The sequence below is a fragment of the Hydractinia symbiolongicarpus genome, chromosome 15, assembly GCF_029227915.1.
Source record: "Hydractinia symbiolongicarpus strain clone_291-10 chromosome 15, HSymV2.1, whole genome shotgun sequence".
NCBI classification, from domain to species: domain Eukaryota; kingdom Metazoa; phylum Cnidaria; class Hydrozoa; order Anthoathecata; family Hydractiniidae; genus Hydractinia; species Hydractinia symbiolongicarpus.
The window spans coordinates 2,464,771-2,485,399 of record NC_079889.1 but is presented as its reverse complement, the minus strand read 5'-3'; the positions used below and the strand labels follow the sequence as shown (position 1 = coordinate 2,485,399).

Here is a 20,629-nt window from a genome sequence, read left to right as displayed (position 1 = left end):
GCGATAGCGTTTTTATCAGATATCTTTTAAGTTGTATGTCAGGATCTTTTGCTCCCTTGCCTGTTTACAAAGTAGAAGAAAGGCTTTTTTATTCGCTTGCTAGAACATTGAACATTTCATTTGGTACGAGCTTCTTCCTACAAGGTTCGAGAGAGCTTTAACAAAATCTTTGATGTATGCACATGCAATGATATACGCACGCGCGTGCTACTCGCCCTTTCGATTTGTGAGTAGAAAAAAGTGATCGTTGGACCGTTTTTTATTCTGTTCTTTTTTTTATATTGCGTAAGATTATTCCCCAAAATACTTTTTTAATGATGAATTGATAGGTTTCGCTACTTGTCTAATTGTTTTTTAATCAGAATAAGATTTGCCTTGTTTAGCTTCACAAAACATTCAATATCGTATATATTGCGGGAATGGTTTCCTAAATTTTGTTTTCAGTATTGTATGTGTAGGTGTGGATGTGCCAGGCTAATTGCCTAAATATTTACCCTAATAGGACATCTTTCCCAATTACTTAATTCAATTCGCTTGCTTGTGTACTGACTAGAATAAAGTTTCCCCTTGCTTTTTTGTTTCCGAACAAACTCGTTAAAATTTAGAACACTTGTACACATTTCATGTGATAAAAAAAGACCTTAAATGTTAATCGAGATATTTAGTAGGCCTTTGCGTTTTAATTCTTAGTATTTAACCAGAATTTCAAAATTTGTTTAACGATGAATTTCACGTTGCAAAAATTAAATGCGTACGGTACGGTATGGATGGATGCGTTGTTTTATGAATGACGAGCATATGCCATAACCCATTGGGTAATTAATTACTCTGCAAGTAATAAAAGAGACACAGTTACATTAATACATGCAGCCATGCTGCCGAGCATGGTGATACATACTAACTTTCTGCAGCCCTTCCCTGGCCTCTTCCCAGCTGAACTTGTGTTATGTTATATAAGTACAACGTCGTCCGTAGCGAGGTTATAATAATACAACCTCGTCCCTGGCTATAATCGCTGTTGCGATGTCAGAAAAATACAACTAGTAGCTTTTTAAACGTCCTGGATATTTACGTTACACTTTAATAAGGGACATTAAATTAACGTGAATTTTTAAAAAAGTCTGGCTAAAAAGCGAAAATAGCCGAAAACCAGTTGGCTGAAACAAAGTTTTCAGATAGGTGGCTACACCCTTTACTTTAGAAAAAAATTTGGCGAAAGTCTAAAGTTTGTTAATTCAAGGAGACAACAGTTTCAACAAACCTGTAATACTTAGCTACGGTTTTTAACTCACAATTAATTTTGTAACAACAAGCTTTATGATGTGTTTTTATTTGAAGTGACATTGAATTTTGTGAATTCCAAGTAAATTAAGTCTATTGTTGCAAGACTATGAAAGTTATTGGTTCGAATCCAATCCATCTTTAAAAGGTGGTAGTTCAAATTAAAGAACAACATGGTGTGCAGTAATTAGTTTCATACTGCAACAAACAATAATCCAAATCAATTCAAAATTTGTGATTCATTCAGTAATACACTTATTCTATCTTTTTGTGTGCAAAATTGCGGTGTAATAGAATAAGCTACATTAATCTCCGGTATTTTAATTATTTTTAATTGCCATTGATCATAAGAACCGCCGTACGCTTTGTTACCCAGTCTTTTGTAACCACATCATCAAGTTCTATCCAAGCCAGTACCGATAAGTAACGATATGGAGGAGATTCTTATTTATCTTTTGCTGCTTTTTTAAAATGGAAACAAATCAGAAATTTAAGCTCTTCGAATTTTTCTACCGTGATTAATCAAAAGTTAAGGCTCTTTACATTGCTTTTTAATGGTTCGACAACGAAGATTTGAACAGCCAGATTTGAATAGTAAAGTTGTTGGGTTTTGACAAGGTTTAAAATGTTCTCCTTAAGACATTTTTGACTTCTAAGGGCTTTGTTTTTACAACATACTCACTATAAAAAACGGACAATATATCGATAATGTAGAATTGATATTATGTCCATATGCACTGGAATGAACGGGCTTCTAAATATTGATATATTGACCATATGTATGAAAAATGGATATATTGATGATTTTTTCGGGAGATCCGAGAATCCATATAATATAGAGACCTGGTGACTATGTCAGGACGGAGCGCATCACTGCTGCGTCTATCCGCTGCACTGCAGGGCGTTCCGCGGTTTACGGACTACTGCATCCTTGTTCCCATCCTCTTCCCTGTTTCAAACAAGGAAATATAACACTAAGATTTATTTATTAACGTCATCATCAGGCATCTACAAACTTGAGAAGCCGCCACTTACACTAGGCTGAGTCTGTAGCCAGGATAGCCAGCTCAACCATCCATAACATTTCATATCATACTTTATGACTAGCCTAGTTATTTAAGCTTTCTTTGATAGAGAAAGAAAAAATTGATCATAAAGGCGGTTTGAAGGGAAAACGCTGGGTCTCCTGGCTAAATTTGTGGCTAGACAGACTCGTTTTTTCACAGAACTGTGCGTTTCTCTGCACGATAGTCGTTTAGGGGACGTAGGTAATGTTTATTTACAGGTAATCAAGATTCTAATATGAAAGTGAAAAACAATAAACTGCGAAAATCTATTTCATGAAATTTAAATTCACTTTTCGAACGTTTTTTTCAATTCAATTCAATCTTGCAAAGTTTCTATGATTAAAGTAGGTAAGATATATTCTATCATCTGAATATATCTTCTTGTTTCATGCAAAAGATCTAGAGTGGATCTCAACAAAGAATTATCCTGCTAGCAAAATGGAAAAGTTGCTCCGTGAAAAACTTGAAAATAACAACAGCAAGAGAAAAGGACAACGACACCTTATTTCATGGGCAGAAGCAATGCATATAAGGACAAACAAGAAACAAAGAAGGCAGATAATAAAAGGAGGATTGAATTACATAGTATGTAAATCTGTGGAGACGTTGATAAAGACTTCATGAAATGTTATAACACCATTGCGGGGACATTGGTGTACCTCGTGTTGAGGAGAAGTCTGGCGAAGACAGTGATTTTGATTTCCCATGGATGGAAAATACAGAGATTGATGGTAAGTAGAATTGTTGTTACATTTCTTGACACTTCATATATCATGATTTTACACTCATTGTGAAAACATTCGGGTTGAGGTACTGTAGGGTTTAAAAAATAGTGGCGACAACGAAAATCAGTTGTTGAAAAGATGTGAAGAAGAAGTCAGCATACTCAAAAAAGAAATGTCTAGCTACTGGCTTTTTTACAGTATAATTGGAAAATGAGATAGATGTCAATAGCTTCAACTTTTATGCGAATGAGGTATGCTGAATGCTTCTTTTGCCTAATTGTGCTAGTTTATATTTATATTTATTTTTTTTTGGTTTTGTCAAATGTTCAGGATTCTTCTTTATTGTGTGCTTCTCTTATCTTATCTTAACAACAGCTCTTGCAGTTTTAAAACTTAGGATTAGATATGGTTTCTCAAATGCTTTTCTATGACATTTTTTTATATTTCAGTGCTTACCAATGGCGAAAAGGTTAATCCTGAAGGAAGGCATGGACTTCGCGGAAAGGCAACTGTTGGAAGGGTGTCAGGAATTGCTGGTGTTATTGCCATTGATCAAAACATATCTGCTATAGATAATGAAGATGATTTGACAAAAAAGTGACAGTGAAAGCGATTTTTCCCTGTCCGGCTCAGACAGTGACCCGGAATAATGTAGCTCTTATCGTCTGTATTTATTATTTGAACTACCATAGCTCTTTTCCGGGATTACATATTTTTTTAAGATTTCGTATCGTATCCGAAATCTTGTTTAAACGGGCTTTTTCCTCCTTCGTTTTCCTTCTTATCCTTCTTACTCATTTCACACAGTATGTTCTATTGTTTGTAATCTCTTTAATAATAGCCGTCGTCTGTCTGCCCGTAACGGAAACACGAATTTTTAAAATGCGCATCAATACCAAATGCGATATATTTCTGTCCACTTTGTTGCAACGGGTTAATTTGAAGGACGGACGACCCCGTGGATTTTTCCACGGGCTAACGACTAGTCTCTATAATAATAGCCGTCGTCTGTCTGTCTCTGCGCGGACCCCCCGCTGAGTTAGAAAATGATGTTGCGGAAACACGAATATCAAATGCGATATGTTTTTATCCACTTTGCTGCGACAGGTAAATATAAAGGACGGGCGACTAATCAACGACTAGTCAATTTATATTATCAACTTGTGTCAAGTCATTAAAGTATGTTTCTGAACTATAAAGGGAATGAAATAAATTGAATTTGTTCCGAAATCTTTTAGCCTGCAAGGACTTTTCATTCTACTTTAATCAAGAAGAGAAAAGCTATTAGCTCTATACTATATTTCAACTATTTGTAGAATATATATTTTTCCTTTTTAACAAGTAGTTAATTGCTTCTTAGAATAATACAAGACGTATAATATACGTAAAACTAGCACACCTCATACGTGACAATGTATTATACATATTCATTTGTGGAAATAAATTAAAATCAATCACAATGGGCGAAAAGTGAATGTCTCAAAATATCATTCCCTATGTAATATATTAAAAAGGATGACCACAAGCTTGATCATATTATTTTTGAAGTAATCATAAAAAAACTTCCTATATTAACAAAAAGCAATTCATAAAGAAGTAGCAATCTTCTTGTGAAACATTCTGTGATGCCACGGATGCTAATTGTTTTGACTTTCGTAGTGCATGAGCATATTTTTAGAAAGTAGCTTTTAGTCTGTGAAATACACAAACACTACTAGATTTCATCAAGACTCTACAACTATAAACTACAATCGTTCAATATATATTAACAATTGTTTGACAAAAAACGGATTCTTCTATATTCGAAAGCATAACAGATTAATCCTTAGCGAAGACGGCGTGATACATATTTGCCGAAACTTTGTTCCGGTATACGTTAACAAGTTTTAATGTTGTGAAACAAAAAAAGGTTTCTTTCAACCAAGAGATAATCGGCATATACAAAAGTATTCAGGTCTTAATTCATCGAAACAAGACAAGTAGAGTTCGTATATGTGACAATACCTTAGACACATTTCATTTTCCGGCCAAAATTAAGCGAAACGAGAGAAACATGGAGCGCTTAATTGATAATGGCATAGACAAGTGCCGACTTCGGTGATTTTTGGTCTAAAATTTCGTTTTATATTGTCAAAATTGAACGAAACAAGAGAAACATGGAGCGTTTAACTGATATTATCATAGACAAGCGCCAAATTCGGTAACTTTTGTTCTGAAATTTTATATTCCGGCCAAAATTGAATGTCAAAAAGTATTATCTAAAAGGTTGTGAAAGGCCCAATTCACCAAAACAACTGAACCTGTTATGTATAGATTGCTTCTAGAAACATGACCATTTTCCTGAATTTTTATCAATGGCCTAGCTCACCGAAGCAAGTAATTCTATTATGTACGGATTGCTTCTAGAAACAGGATCTTTTTCCTGAATGTTTATCAATGGCTCAATTTACCGAAATAACCGCATCTGTGATATATGGATTGCTTCTAGAAATAGGAGTTTTTTCCTGAATGCTTAACAATGGCCCAATCCACCGAAACAACTGAATCTGAGATGTATGGATTGCTTCTAGAAACAGGAGCTTTTTTCTAAATTTTTATCAAGGGTCTAATTTACGGAAACAACCGTATCTCTTACGTAATACTGATCACTCGCCTTCACTACTGGTATTTGGAACATACATTGCTTGTGATGTATTCTGTTAGACTCAAACAAACTGATCATGTCTCGTTGGGTAAGCGCAGTAAAACACAAGATGTGAAATTGAGAATGAATATTTAGGCGTGTCTGCTAAATTTGTTTCTTTGTCTCTGATATTATGATGACCACTGGCGAATCGGCCATCATGGCTTGTTTATCTACCAACTACAATTGATGTACTGATAAGAATCGTTTTGTGGGAAGATGTCCAGATAATTTTTCGTTTGTATATAGTGCGAGACCATCATGGCGATGGTAGTCACCGTTTTCCCCAGTTCAATTTAACTGAAAAGTTAGAATATTTTTTGAAACTATTTGTATGAAGCTTAACTGCTGTAAGCCCCTGCGCTTCTTAACAGGCTACTACACTCTACTACAAGCTACTACAGGCTACTACACTCTGCTACAGAGAAATACGCTTTACTACAGAGAAATACATTCTACTACGCTCTACTACAGGCTACAACAGTCTACTACAAGCTACTACAGGCTACTACACTCTACTACAGAGAAATACGCTCTACTACGCTCTACTACACGCTACTACACTCTACTACAGAAAAATACGCTTTACTACAGAGAAATACATTCTACTACGCTCTACTACACGCTACTTCACTCTACTACAGAGAAATACGCTTTACTACAGAGAAATACGCTTTACTACAGAGAAATACATTCTACTACGCTCTACTACACGCTACTACACTCTACTACAAGCTACTACAGGCTACTACAGATGCTACTACAGGCTACTACGCTCTACTACAAAGAAATACGTTCTACTACGGCCTGCTACAGAAAATAACGTACTGCTACACATCGCTACGAAAAATTACGCTTTGCTACATTGTATTACAAGGAAAGAAAGGGCTTGCTACACTCGACAACAGACATTGATAAGTCTCACTACAATGTGCTTTATGGAGAATAGCACATTATTATCTCTACAAGGCTTGGGAACGTACATAGGTCTAACGCATGTTGAATACTATATTTCCTTCATTTTCAGGAAGTAATACGTGGACGACTTACCATAAATTCACACTGTATCAATATCTATTATATGTAACTATATTGTGGCAATAATATGCTGCAATATTTTCGCAATATGCTGCAAGGCCGATATGTAAATTGTTTCTTTTTTCCCTGTTTAGATTTGGACAAGTTGAAGCCCAAGTTAACCATCGCGTCTTATGATGTCTACGTTGGTTTAGGGTTATATTTAATTTTAGCTATTAGCGCGCTAATGTTGTCCGTTCCGATCCGCTTTCGCTTTTAAATGGAAATTCACCTTGGAAATTAGCCAGTGTCAGAAGTGGACAAATTTTATGAGAAAGTTTAATTAAAGTTCTTATACTTCAAGTCAGTTTTGATTTTCTCCGCAATTTCTTGTATTTATTACTCATGGTCTCAAGATTTGGAAAAAGAAAGTTCGAAAAATTTAAAGAATGCGCGAAAGTGTTAGTGGAGTGGCCTTTTGTGCAGTTGGAAAATACGTTAGCAGATGTCTACTCTAGAATTTTACGATATATTTTATTGTACGAGATGGTTTTACGAAGTTTTAAAATCTTTTGTTTAAAATTAATTTCTTTTTTCAGTGTCCTTTATTATTCAAGTTATTATGCTGTGTAAAGTTTCTACATTAGACATTGTGATAAAATGAACCGGACATCATCTTTCAAGATTTGCTTTCCCGCGCATTCTCAAACAGAAAGAATAAGGAAATGCTCATAACGTTTTTGAAGTGGAATCAAACCTTCTGACAAAAAATTAATTGTTGTGAGAATTTTTTTAGCCCTGACAAATATCTTTATTTTGGTAAGGGTGTGACATCTTTTTGTTCGATTATGTCCATGCGCATCGTATCTTTAGAGAAAATAATTGTAAATATTGTTTTCTTTTGTTATGTTATTTATAAAAAGAAAGAAAACAGCAGATCATACAAGCTTTTTTACTTACATCAAGCCAACGCAACGGAAGCCAACGTAAAACGGCCACACCTTGGACTTCAGAAAAGCTCTGTTATTTTTCTCTTTCAAAGAGGGAGGGCTGAACCCCCAGCCCCCTAGTGGCGCCGCCCCTGAAACTAGCGAGCTGAGCGCAAGCAATACCCATTTGACATTTAAGTATGCGTAAAAAATAGCCAACCCCATGTTCCATCTTTGGTCGAAGATTTTAAAGTAAAAAAGATCTGTCAGTTTAATATTGTTCATTTTAGTCATCACCTCTAAAATGCATTTTAAACATCTTTGATTTCCTCAAGCAATTTCTAGAGAAGCGCGGGCAAGTTGATTGCGCGCTAAAAGCAAAAAGTGTTAATGAAAGAAAAGATATACCATAAAGGACACGGTTTTCTTTTTTCCTTAGTTTCTCCTGTTTCTTTTTTGCTGTGAGTAAAAAAGTTGGTAACTGGAAGACAAAAAAGTTTAGAAAAAAAGTTTGTACCAAAAGTAATTAAGCTAATTTTCGAAATGTTTTTAGGGAAGCATTGAAATTGTATTGATGTAACTTGCCGGCTAAATTGAGTTAAAAGTTATCTTATGCATCAGTATATTCCATCAAAATTAGCCACACGTTTTCACAATTCGTTGAAAATAATGCTTAAAACATTTTATCACTATGAAATATAGTCTCAGGGTAAACAAATAATAACTTGCTTTGAAATACAACTTTCAAGTCAAGTTTGCAAAAACATTAACAACAGATATCGCCCTCGCCTGTGTAACGAGGACTTGATCAAGTTCCTTTATTAGCTGCATTATGCTCTTGTTTAGCCGTCAAGTAAGCGCTAGCCGCTTTGCCACAGGCAACAAACTCTGCCGACGAAGACAATGTACTGCTATAAATAACAGTTCACAACGTTCTTCATAATTTAAAGTGGAAAAAGAAAAAGAAAAACATTAAAAATATGGTTTGTTTTGTTTTAATATTACCTTTAAATTTAACGCAGGCAGACAGGGTGGTTTGGGGTTGTTTAAAATAATAACTCGGCAAACGATGTTTATCCGTTAAGTTACGATCGTTCAAAACTTTTTCTATTCATTAAATTTAGAAGTCGGTACGTTCCGAATTAAAATCAAGAATGACATACCTTATCAGAGAAATTACCAAAGGAACAAAATTAACGACTACGAAATTAACACGAAAGAAATTAAAACAAGGAAAACATATATTATTTCTTTTGAAATATTTTTTATAGTGTTTACATATTTTAAACATTAGTTCAAACCATTATTATTCCAAAGTTAAGTTTGGTTCTCACAATAGGGATAACTCAGTTCCGTTTTCTTTTTACAAAATATGATAAAAACACTAAGAATTTTAGGGGCGCTGGCACTTTTTAAAAGATTTCCATCATATTTGGACTTTTTAAAATGTGCTGCCAGCCCCCTTAAAACATTCAGCGATTTTTATAATAATGATGATTCGTATGATGCCGTTCCAACCTTTGAGATGATTGGTCTGAGAGGTAAATCGGCAACGTCGTCTGTTTTAAGCTTGTGTACTTTGACAGTACCATACAGTTTGCCAGGGGCTGAGTCAGTGGGATATAGGCTCGTGGTGGAGAGCGGTCATGCACCAGTGAAAAAGCACGATTCTACGATTCCTTTTAAAACCAAACAACTCGGCAATTATTACAAACTAGTCGTTAACCCGTGGAAGAATCCATGGGGTCGCCTGTCCTTTATATATCGCATTTCATGTTTTCGTAACAGGAAGCGTCTTTAATGGCAGACAGACAGACGACGGCTATTATTAACTAGCCGTTAACCCGTGGAAAAATCCACGGGGTCGCCCGTCCCTTATATATCGCATTTCGTGTTTCGTGTTTCTGTAACAGGACGCGGTTTTCGCGGACAGACAGACAAAATACGGCTATTATTAAAGAGAAGAGAAGAAGGACAGCAGAAGCATTCCTTCACTTCTTACAGAATTTAAATGCTTGTAACCGGATTTTTAACATGTCCACAACAGATTGTGCGTTTTTAACAGCTTTTGTAATTAAGATGCATCAAACCCGTTGATGATAATTTCTGCTTCGTTGCTTAAATAGTGGTAAAGTTGAACGATTCAGGAAGCGTGGACTGGTTTTAAATCTAACAACTTTGAGGAAATCTTCACATCCGCAGGATCAATGCCTCGTTTCAACTGAATTGCCACTTGATTTGAAAACTTTTTATTGTACAAACTTTGTTTAAATAAGAAATAACAAAAATCCAGAATAAACAAAATTTTCGTCGAACAAAATTTTTCGCGGACTAAAATGACGAAAACTTCAGGTGTCCGAAAAATTTTGTCGGACAAAAGTTTTGTCCGACAAAGTTTTCGTCCAATTAGGTGAAAACACAGAAAACAGCCCGTCCAGCTAAAAAAATCGCTCAGCAATTTTATTTTGCGGAATAAGTCTGGTGTAGCTACCTGCTTTTGGCATAAGAATTACTAATTAAGAATTTTGTTGTAGCTGGCTAAACTGTATCACACATGCTTTTAGGCTTAATACGCTTTTCAAAAAAACTACATTGCATCTTTGGTTTACAGAACACAGAATACACTCTGTAAAAAGGCTAGGTAACTGTTACCCGCCGTTGAACACCCGGATGAGTGATTAATAAGAGCCGTCAACTGCGCCACATATTCAGGTAAAGCGCTTTAGTAAAGTTATGTAGTATGTAGTAAATCAAATGAAGTGCACACAACTTTATGGTGTGTCCAGTGTAATATGTTTTTTATCAAATAACTTTCCACAACTTAAGCTGAAATAAAAACACAGATTACAATTTGTTGTTACCCCGTCATAGCAAAAACTTTCTGGCAAACCTTTTTTATTTTTCGGATAATGTTCCCGGTGAGTGTTAGCTGACCATTTAGTACGGGTAAATAATGTGACACATCCATACAGATGTAATACCAATTTACCATGTCACACATGAGTATAGGCGTAACACTATTTTTCAAAAGAACTTCATCGCAAATTCGGTTAAAAAAAGTCCAGGAAACTGCTGTTGTTATCATGTTCAGTTAAAAAAATACTCAGCAATTTTATTTTGCACCATAAGTTTTCATAACAGTAATAAAAGTGGTATCTGCCTAACTTCATTTAGCATAAGAATTAAGAATTGTGTTGCAGCCAAACTGCATTTGGCTACTTTCACTTTTTGGTCAGAAGTAGCTAAGGAGCTAGCTAGGTAAACACAACTTTAACATAAAAATAAATAATACTGGCTAGGATATAAAGCTGTTATACTAAACTGAATAGTAATAACTAAGGCTAGCTAGCTAGCTGATTGTAGAATGCTCCTTAAAAACTTCGTTCCTAGCCAAAAATCAAGAAATTTTTGGGTTTGAGATTTGTACTTAGCTACAAAACGTGAGAATATATTTATCTTAACATGTAAAAATATGTAAAAAACAAAAATGAAAACCTTTTTGAAGACAAAAACAGATTAACCGTCAATGCCACAGCTTTTAAAATGGCCGTAGCTCAGATTGCTTTATCTTTCCTTCATTGGTAAAAATCTGATTCTGCGGGGTTTTCCCAAAATTTTCTGATAAAAGCCGCGCACAACCATTTTGAATATACAGAATACGGCTATTATTAAAGAGAAGATGGACAACAGAAGTGATAACCAAAAGAAATAAACTAACACTAAATACACAAGAGAAATCAGTGTCATTAAGGCTTTTTAACTAACTATACATAGATTTCCATAGATTGTAATGGCAATATAATGTGTGTTACGAGTAAGTTATGTGTGTTTGAGAATGTATTTACAGTCTCTGTGGATAAAGAAGTAAAAAAATTGTTGGAAAAAAACTTCATAAAAGACTGCATGTAATGATTGCATGATCCTTCTCTAAAGTGACCCTGTTCATTTAGGTGCAGTGATGGGTTGTATGAAGAAAAAAGTGCCAGCTTGTATAAGAATCGTGTTTTCAGTGTAAATTTAGCTGATTACTTATACAAGACTAGTTGATAAAGCCCATGTGAAAATCCACTAAGGCAGAAGAACAATGGAAAAATAGGTTGCTTTAGATTTTTTGCCGACGTCAGCAGTGCATATACAAAAAGAAAATTGGTTAAAGTTAGTCATTCGTTGTCTGTAAGGTGTGGAGGTTGAAACGTTGACCAAAATAATGTATGGTATCGTATGTTTTTGACAAACGCTTAGGGAGATATAAGGGCTTAAAAATTTTTCTGACGTCAGCAAAGTCCCTACCAAAAGTTCCAAAAAATTTCTTAATTCGTACACCCGATGCATTCATCGTATAGATCTTGAAATGCAGATCAAGAAAATGTATAGGAACATGGACTTTTGACAAACGGTTGCAGAGATATTGGGGTTTGAAGGTTTTGTGATGACGTCCTCAACCTTTCCATTCCGAAACGGATTCGGGGACCCAGGCTTGGGAAACTTACCCAAATTGGTCCCGGGTGATCCCTAGTTACTTACGTGGTGAAAAATCACTGACGTCACCACCTCGTTTTCAAGTTATTTGGCGGTTGCAGAGATATTGGGGTTTGAAGGTTTTGTGATGACGTCCTCAACCTTTCCATTCCGAAACGGATTCGGGGACCCAGGCTTGGGAAACTTACCCAAATTGGTCCCGGGTGGTCCCTAGTTACTTACGTGGTAAAAAATCACTGACGTCACCACCTCGTTTTCAAGTTATTTGGCCTCAAAGCTTTAAGTGCACTGTAATGGCTTCATTTATTTAATATAGAATATTAACGTTAAAGTAGTCTTATTGACGTCGCGCCGTAACGTCAGAAAATTTAACATATTAGACATGCATTTTTCAGTTACTTCAAAGAAAATTTCGGTAAGATCAAAGGAAAATGAACATATCCACTTTGCCTGTTATATATATATATATATATATATATATATATATATATATATATATATATATATATATATATATATATATATATATATATATATAATGTATATAAGATAAATGTTTATCATTCATTTATTTTTTATGTTAAAAAATAATTATTTGAGGAAACTTATTTTTTTTAGGAAAATCTTTGTAAAACATTCACATAACTATTTAAGTAATTTTGTTTAGATAAATGCTGTAATGCCAAAAGGAAAATACTGGGTTAGGCAGCCAATGGTAAGTTTTTATTAAATTTGATTTGAGATTTGAAATTTGATTTGAGGTTTAATTTGAAAAAAAATATAAAAGTAATGTTGTGTAGTGGGTTGCACGTACTATTACTTTCAGTTAAAAAGTCCAAAAATCAACGTGACAGAAAATAATCAATTGGATATAACAATTTAATTGCTATGTTGTGCTTTTTTTATGGTTTATAGAGAACAGACAAAAGATATTGCCGACAGAAACGATGGTGAAAGCATTAGAGAACAAAGAATCTTTACAACAAGTGAAGGTTAGTCCGAACATATTAACTGTTTTCATGTTAGAGAAATGCTCGAATGTTCGTTGTTATCAATCTCAAGAAACCCTTTCGTATTAACGAATAAGATTTGTTCCATTTTTATTTATATCTTTAGTGAAGAAACTCAAAGTCGCGATAACCTAGATTCACAGCAAGCATGACGAATTCATGGTGGTTCAGTTAAATTTAAAATATAAAATTATTGATAGATAGACAATTGTCAACCAGGCCTTAACTTTTGCAATCTTAAAGTTAAAGTCCAATAGACAAGTAAAAATTAGGGCCTAAAAATATTTTTCCGTTCGACTTCCTTTTGAATATTTTTCATTTTGTGTCGTAGTGTAAAACGTTTGTAATATTTTTTTGCATATTGGGAAAAGCTGCCAAAAGGGAACAAATCCATAGTTCAGCTTGTTTTGATTAACCACAAAAAAAGCTTAGGGATGAATTTCCCGTATTTAAAAGCAATCCATACACATTGTTTCAGTAAATTCGGTCTTTGAAAAAACACGTTTGGGGAGATAATTTACCCGCATTAAGAAGCAATCCATACAAGCAATCCATGATATTCAGTTCTTTTAGTAAATTCGGTCTTTAGAAAAAACATTTACGGAGATAATTTACCGGTATTAAGAAGCAATCCATACATATAAAATTCAGTTGTTTTAGTAAATTCGATTTTTGAAATATATATATATATATATATGAACACAAATTGTAGCTATAGGAATAACCAACAAGATAGATGACTACATCAAGAATTAAGTAAAAAGATTTTATTATTTAAAATTTTCGTCAGTTCATCGACTGACTTCTTCAGTATCGCTTACAATACAGTATTAACAATTAAAATATCTTATATAGTGATAAAAATAAATTATATACAATTAAATACACAAGGGTTTAAAACTGGTTTCCATCACCATCATCCTACTATCAACTTAACACACGGTTTCTACAACTTGCATTTTTCTGTTCTTTTAGTTCTATTCCAGTCATGAGAACCATTAAGTCCCTGATGTTGTGTGACGAGTGTCCCTATCCAGAATTTTTCTTTATCTAATAGCAAACTATCAATTTGCCTGTTTGTTAAATTCTCTCCATTGTTCACAACATCAACTATAATAAACCCAATATTTTGCACGGAGGCATTAGGGCATTCATCAATAAAATGTTTCACAACTTTGCAAGATGGTATCTTCTTTTTAATGTGGGATTTGTAATTCGAAAGTCGAGGCTTCCAAGCAATGTAAAAATATATAAAAAAACAAGGACAGACTTAGCAACGTCAACGTTACGCAACTTTCAAAATGGCCGTAATAACACTGCTCTCTGCTTTACACATCCCTTTGTCGTGGCTGCAAAATCTCGGATTGGTTTTTCAAAAAAAATCAGGCGTTGCAATTGAATGCTACACGCGGGAGAATAAAACAAAGTCGGTAAATATATATCGCATTTGGTATTTTGTGCAGATATAAGAATTTCGTGATTAATTAACAGGACGCGCTTTTCGCGGACAAACAGGCAAAATACCGCTATTAATAAAAAGACTAACGATATCATACGTCTATTGGTTTTTCGGTCAGTTGCTCATAAAGTTGATCTTGTTAACTCACCATATGATTTTTTAACAATAGCCAATAATAATTACATTATTTAGAACTATTTTCAGCTTTTGTACTCTGATCCTAACTTCAATGGAATATCAAATCTACGGAGACTCTTTAAATGAGATAAATTTTATACTTATGCCTTTTTGGAACATCTTTGTTCCATGTAAATAGAAGTTTTGACTTTTAATTTGGAATTCTTCCATCTTTTTCCTAATGATACGTTATATTACTGACATGCCTTCTACAGAATTTCAGCCTAAGAGCCTTTGCCGATAAAAAGTTATGACCTGTCAAATTTTAACTACAAACAATGGAATAATTTCATCGTAAACGGCTCTAAACTTTAATGTGATATAGCTTCTCTACGGCAGCAGCTTCTTCAGTCGGACAAAAATCAATGGAACATTTAAATTTTTATGCATCTAAGAATTCATTTGGTTTAAGAACTAATCAAGCTATACTATTGAAATACTGCACCGAAAAAAAGAAATAAAAAACACACGTAATGTCTTTGGATTGATTGGCCTGCTTTAGCGCTTTTGATGCGTCATTTTCAGGGAGGACACTTGTTTCTACAGCTGTACGGATAAGTACATAACAGTAAAGCCCGGTAAATTTATAGTATAATGCCTTGCCTCAGATTTGCATTTTTTAGAACTTGTGATATGTAATTTCGCGGGGGTATTAGTCCAAAATATCTTTTCTATTGGCTATCGGTGGGCATAGAACACCACCGCCTGTTCAATATATTGTACAAAAACGCCTCTTTGTTTAGCCTGCAATAGGGCCGTTATTATGTCTTGTTGCAAAAGGATATTTGAGCGAAATATCGTTTCTGTTTGTGTATGGATGTGTATCCAACCTCAAACTTTGTCTACTTTATAAAAACAGCTTTCCGTAAATGGCAGTTATGCGAAATATTCTGGAATATTACGTTGGTTATGGCCATCGACAGAAAAAATATGTAGTTTTTATGAAGCGACAGACATTATTATGAAGGTATTATGCAGTATTATGCGATATTACGTTGGTATGGCCATCGACAGAAAATTTATGTACTTTTTATGAATTATGAAGGTATTATGCAGTATTATGCAGTATTATGCGATATTACGTTGTTATGGCCATCGACAGAAAATTTATGTACTTTTTTTGAATTATAAAGGTATTATGCAGTATTATGCAGTATTATGCGATATTACGTTGGTATGGCCATCGACAGAAAATTTATGTGTTTTTTATGAATTATGAAGGTATTATGCAGTATTATGCGATATTACGTTGTTATGGCCATCGACAGAAAATTTAAGTACTTTTTTTGAATTATGAAGGTATTATGCAGTATTATGCGATATTACGTTGTTATGGCCATCGACAGAAAATTTATGTACTTTTTTTGAATTATAAAGGTATTATGCAGTATTATGCAGTATTATGCGATATTACGTTGGTTATGGATTATTGACAGAAAAAATATGTATTTTTTATGGAACGATAGAGAGTATTATGAAGGCATTATGCAGTATTATGCGATATTACGTTGGTATGGCCATCGACAGAAAATTTTTGTATTTTTTATGTAACGACAGAGAGTATTATGAAGGTATTATGCAGTATTATGCGATATTACGTTGGTATGGCCATCGACAGAAAATTTATGTGTTTTTTATGAATTATGAAGGTATTATGCAGTATTATGCGATGTTACGTTGTTATGGCCATCGACAGAAAATTTAAGTACTTTTTTTGAATTATAAAGGTATTATGCAGTATTATGCAGTATTATGCGATATTACGTTGGTATGGCCATCGACAGAAAATTTATGTGTTTTTTATGAATTATGAAGGTATTATGCAGTATTATGCGATATTACGTTGTTATGGCCATCGACAGAAAATTTATGTACTTTTTTTGAATTATAAAGGTATTATGCAGTATTATGCAGTATTATGCGATATTACGTTGGTATGGCCATCGACAGAAAATTTATGTGTTTTTTATGAATTATGAAGGTATTATGCAGTATTATGCAGTATTATGCGATATTACGTTGGTATGGCCATCGACAGAAAATTTATGTATTTTTTATGTATTATGAAGGTATTATGCAGTATTATGCGATATTACGTTGTTATGGCCATCGACAGAAAATTTAAGTACTTTTTTTGAATTATAAAGGTATTATGCAGTATTATGCAGTATTATGCGATATTACGTTGTTATGGCCATCGACAGAAAATTTAAGTACTTTTTTTGAATTATAAAGGTATTATGCAGTATTATGCGATATTACGTTGGTATGGCCATCGACAGAAAATTTATGTGTTTTTTATGAATTATGAAGGTATTATGCAGTATTATGCGATATTACGTTGTTATGGCCATCGACAGAAAATTTATGTACTTTTTTTGAATTATAAAGGTATTATGCAGTATTATGCAGTATTATGCGATATTACGTTGGTATGGCCATCGACAGAAAATTTATGTGTTTTTTATGAATTATGAAGGTATTATGCAGTATTATGCGATATTACGTTGTTATGGCCATCGACAGAAAATTTAAGTACTTTTTTTGAATTATGAAGGTATTATGCAGTATTATGCGATATTACGTTGTTATGGCCATCGACAGAAAATTTATGTACTTTTTTTGAATTATAAAGGTATTATGCAGTATTATGCAGTATTATGCGATATTACGTTAGTTATGGATTATTGACAGAAAAAATATGTATTTTTTATGGAACGATAGAGAGTATTATGAAGGCATTATGCAGTATTATGCGATATTACGTTGGTATGGCCATCGACAGAAAATTTTTGTATTTTTTATGTAACGACAGAGAGTATTATGAAGGTATTATGCAGTATTATGCGATATTACGTTGGTATGGCCATCGACAGAAAATTTATGTGTTTTTTATGAATTATGAAGGTATTATGCAGTATTATGCGATATTACGTTGTTATGGCCATCGACAGAAAATTTAAGTACTTTTTTTGAATTATAAAGGTATTATGCAGTATTATGCAGTATTATGCGATATTACGTTGGTATGGCCATCGACAGAAAATTTATGTGTTTTTTATGAATTATGAAGGTATTATGCAGTATTATGCGATATTACGTTGTTATGGCCATCGACAGAAAATTTATGTACTTTTTTTGAATTATAAAGGTATTATGCAGTATTATGCAGTATTATGCGATATTACGTTGGTATGGCCATCGACAGAAAATTTATGTGTTTTTTATGAATTATGAAGGTATTATGCAGTATTATGCAGTATTATGCGATATTACGTTGGTATGGCCATCGACAGAAAATTTATGTATTTTTTATGTATTATGAAGGTATTATGCAGTATTATGCAGTATTATGCGATATTACGTTGGTATGGCCATCGACAGAAAAAATATGTATTTTTTATGTAACGACAGAGAGTATTATGAAGGTATTATGCAGTATTATGCGATATTACGTTGGTATGGCCATCGACAGAAAATTTATGTATTTTTTATGAATTATGAAGGTATTATGCAGTATTATGCAGTATTATGCGATATTACGTTGGTATGGCCATCGACAGAAAAAATATGTATTTTTTATGTAACGACAGAGAGTATTATGAAGGTATTATGCAGTATTATGCGATATTACGTTGGTATGGCCATCGACAGAAAATTTATGTATTTTTTTTGAATTATGAAGGTATTATGCAGTATTATGCAGTATTATGCGATATTACGTTGGTATGGCCATCGACAGAAAATTTATGTATTTTTTATGAATTATAAAGGTATTATGCAGTATTATGCAGTATTATGCGATATTACGTTGGTTATGGATTATTGACAGAAAAAATATGTATTTGTTATATAGAGAGGATGTCGGATAATGCGGTTTCATTTGTCGGGTCCATTTGGTTGGAGAAGTATGACTGAACGTCTGTCGGACTTTTAATATCGATAAAGTATGAAGGGTACTAGTTATGTTGTACGTCGTGTGTCGGGACCACTTAGCCCGGTGCTAAATGAAGTCGTTCCCAAAAAAAGCTGTAGGTTTTTTGGGGTACGAACCCTACTAAAGTTTACGTTTCTTGGCCTACACGGCCTACTAGTTTGGAAGCCTCCTAAGAAATAAACGAGAACAAAAAGTCTTTCATGTTCTCACACTTGCTTTCATCAGCTCAAAAAGGTCGATTTTTTATAAAACTTGTGCACTTGAAGGAGGTTGTGTTGTGAGTTATTGTGAGTCAAGCCAACAAGAGTGATTTGCAGGTTCTTGCAACTAATTTGCCCTTCTTATAAACAGACAGGGTAGCTCAAGGTTTCTTCTATACAAGAGGGCATTGGAAAGAGTTATCCCAAAAGTTTTTAGGTATAGCTAGGTAGGTTGGATCCCACAAACCAGCCCGGCCGGCACAACATGTCTTTAAGACGTCTTAAGATGTCTTTTTAAATCCTCTGTTAGAAAACGCTATTAAGATGTCTTTAATGCATCTTCAAAGTTCGTCTTTCAAAAGAATCTTTTATACGTCTTTTGAAAGTAAATAAATTTGAATCTTGTAGTAAACACATTTTAGATGTCTTTTAGAAGATCTTTAAAAGACGTCTTTTAAAAGACATCTAAAAGTTATCTAAAATATACCTTTTAAAAGACGTCTTTCTCTTCTTGCTATAATGCATCTAAAACGCGTTTTCTAAAAGACGTCTTGGCCTACTTCTAAAAATGGTCTAAAATGCTTCTTTTAAAAGATGTTCGTTTTTTCATATAAAAAATTCGATTTAAAAAAACAGAGGTGTTCGGAAACTTAGCATGTTATTTTTTTTATAATCAATTTTTCACAAAATTGAAAGTGGAAATCGTCACTTTAATTTTTTTCAAATACTAATCTATTTTGGCGACCCTTCATAAAGTGTTTTTATTTCATTACGTCGTAATTTTTTTCTTGCACTCCCAGGCGGATATTCTTCAATGAAAATTGGCAGTATTTTAATGGAAGCATCAGAGAGATGCTGTACCTAATCATGATGAAATAAACTCTCCTGAGTAGTTCATTTCTACTCACCTTTAATTTAACTTCTGTCAGGATCTTCACTACTACATTCCTGGCGCAAGACAATTTGAAAATTTGAAATGCAACAAAGACAGTCCTGCTGGAAGGCAAATTAATTTATAAAATTGTAGTTGGTAAGTGTATTAGCTGATGTATTACATTGTTACCCTTCTATGTATGGTGTGTTTTCTGACTACCTTTCTATGAAATTCCATTATTCATCTGGAAATAAGCTATTTTTTCCCCTCTAATTCTGTCAACGATGTGAAAGATGCAAATGAGCAAAAAATGCAACGCATAATTGGGACCAAACTGCGAAACACTCCTAGTCAGAGGATCAGGGACATAAGGGGTACCCTTAAAAAGTTTATATAAATTGCAAAAAACAAAGAAAAGCCCTTTCGACTTAATTCATTTATAAATGTCATTTATGCATTTAATATATCTCTTTTGTTTCTCTTGAACTGACTTCTTTATTATTTCAAATATTTATTTTATTTATTTTGGCCTTGCAAACGTTACGACAAATTTCAACTATACTAGCAATTTTCACAGAATTTTTTTATGGTGATTCTTTTCCTATGGTCTAAACTTAATATGCTTAAGATTTTTTTGATAGAGTTCCAATTTATGCTTTCAATAGCATGTTTTAATTAGAGTACATCTCTACGCATGGATAAGTTCCTAGGCAGAATTTGGAATACAGAATATTTTAATAATAACAATATGTAAATATGAATATGAATATTTGTATAGTGTTTATTAAAAA

The 20,629-nt window shown here is 33.7% G+C and overlaps 1 long non-coding RNA gene across 1 annotated transcript; it reads left to right on the top strand.

Moving 5' to 3' along the window:
- Positions 1–11,425: 11,425 nt before the first annotated feature.
- LOC130629076 (uncharacterized) lies at positions 11,426–14,657 on the top strand. Its single transcript, XR_008981903.1, has 4 exons — positions 11,426–11,607; positions 12,849–12,896; positions 13,097–13,173; positions 13,298–14,657. It is a non-coding gene; the product is annotated as an uncharacterized LOC130629076 (long non-coding RNA).
- The last annotated feature ends 5,972 nt before the right edge of the window (positions 14,658–20,629 follow it).